This window comes from Elephas maximus, chromosome 18, assembly GCF_024166365.1.
Source record: "Elephas maximus indicus isolate mEleMax1 chromosome 18, mEleMax1 primary haplotype, whole genome shotgun sequence".
Lineage (NCBI taxonomy): Eukaryota > Metazoa > Chordata > Mammalia > Proboscidea > Elephantidae > Elephas > Elephas maximus.
In genome coordinates this window covers 63317193-63319661 of record NC_064836.1, presented here as the reverse complement: position 1 = coordinate 63319661, position 2469 = coordinate 63317193, and positions in this window count along the sequence as shown.

The following is a 2469-nucleotide window of genomic DNA, read 5'->3' as shown; positions in this document are numbered from 1 at the left end:
GGATCTCCTCCAGTCACTTGGCCAGGTAGCTGTCTTCCAAATTTCTTGGTGTAGACAAGTGAGCTCTTCCAGTGTTGCATCCATTTGTTGAACATCTCAATTGGTATTCCATCAACTCCTGGAGCCTTGTTTTTAAACCAGTGCCTTCAGTGCAGCTTGGACTTCTTCCTTCAGCACTATCAGTTCTTGATCATATGCTACCTACTAAAATGATTGAACATTGACTAATTCTTTTTGGTAGTGAGCGTGTATTCCTTTCATCTTCTTTTGATGCTTCCTGTGTCATTCAATATTTTGCCCATAGAATCCTTCAATATTGCAACTCAAGGCTTGAATTTCTTCTTCAGTTCTTTCAGATGGAGAAAAGCCAAGTGAATTCTTACTTTTTGGTTTTCTAACTCCAAATCTTTGCACATTTCATTATAATACTTTGCTTTGTCTTCTCGAGCTGCTTTTTGAAATCTTCTATTCGCTGTTTGACTTCATCATTTCTTCTGTTCACTTTAGCCACTCTACTTTCAAAAGCAAGCTTCAGAGTCTCTTCTGACATGCATTTTGGTCGTCTTTAATTTTAACGACCTTTTGTTTTCTTCATTTATGATATACTTGATGTCATCCCACAACTCGTCTGGTCTTTGGTCATTAGTGTTAAATGTGCCAAATCTATTCTTTGAAATGGACTCTCAATTCAGGTGGAATATACTTAAGGTCGTGCTTTGGCTCTCATGGACTTGTTTTAATTTTCTTCAGCTTCTATTTGAACTTATCTATGAGCAACTGAGGATCTATTCTGCAGTCAAATCCTGGTCTTGTTCTGACTGATGATAGCGTGCTTCTCCATCATTTCTTTCCACAGATATTGTCAATTTGATTCCTGTCTATTTCACCCAGCGATGTCCACATCTATAGACAATGTTTATGTTGCTGAAAAAAGTTTTTTCTCATGAATAATTCATTGGTCTTGCAAAATTCTATCATGTGATCCTCAGCATCTTTTCTATTAACCCAGTACCCAGTGCCGTTGAGTCGATTCCGACTCATAGCAACCCTATAGGACAGAGTAGAACTCCCCCACAGAGTTTCCAAGGAGCGCCTGGCGGATTCAAACTGCTGACATTTTGGTTAGCAGCTGTAGCACTTAACAACTATGCCACCAGGGTTTCCAAGGCCATATTTTCCAAAAACTTATCCTTCTTTGTTTCCAACTTTCACATTCCAGTCATCAGCAATTATCAGTGTATCTTGACAGCAAGTTCGTTCAAATTCACACTGCAGAAGTTGGTCAAAATCTTCAATTTCTTTATCTTTGGCATTAGTGGTTCATGCAAAAATTTGAACAATAGTTGTATTTAACTGGTCTTCCTTGTAGTCGTATGGATATTATCCTATCACTGACTGCATTGTACTTCAAGTTAGATATTAAAATGTTCTCTTTGCAATGAATGTGACCCCATTCCTACTCAATTTGCTATTCCCAGCACAGTAGACCATATGATTGAATGATTCAAAATGGCCAATACCAGTCTATTTCAGCTCACTAAATGCCTAGGATATAGATCTTTCAGTTTCCCATTTCATTTTAGACAACTTTCAATTCTCCTTGATTCATGCTTTGTATATTCCACGTTCCAATTACTAATGGATATCTGCAGCTGTTTATTTTCATTTTAAGTCATGCCACATCTGCAAATGAAGGTTCCCAATGCTTTACTCCATCCACATCTTAGCCTGGAAGCTCCACTGAAACATGTCCACCGTGGGTGACTCTGCTGGTATTTGAAATATCAGTGGCATAGCTTCCAATGCCACAACAACACACAAGCCACCAGAGTATGACAAACTGACAGCCAAGTGGTAGATGAGTAGTTTATCTTTATAATTTACCCATATTTTATTTTTTTACCTGGTCTTTATCTCCAGATAGTTAGGGTTCCAGGGAGTAATTTAGATGCTTTTACAAAAGTACTTGTTTAACACTTTATTAACACTATTAAAAAGCATTTACCCTGGAGTGAATGTCTGCTCATGGTGATCCCATGTGTTTCAGAGTAGAACTCTGTGCATAGTGTTTTCAATGGCTGTGATGTATTGCAAGCAGATCACCAAGCCTTTCTCCCAAAGACCCTCTGCGTGGATTTGAACAACCAACATTTTAGTTAGTAGCTAAGTCTCAACTGTTTGTGCCACCCAGGGATTCTAGCTTGGCTTAATAAAGGAAAATATTTGATGAGCGTGATGGTTAAGATTTTGTGTCAGCTTGCCTGGGCCATGATTCCCAGTGTTTACATGTGATCACTTCCATGACTGAATCTGCTGTAAGTAGCCAATCAGTGGAAAGGGAGTTTCCTTGGGATTGTGGCTTGCATCCAAATATAAGCAAACGTTCTGGCTTTTTTCTCACTCTGGATGCTACAGTTGTCTCCTATTTGTCTGACCTCCAGTTCTTGGAACTTGAGCTATCAGCTTATC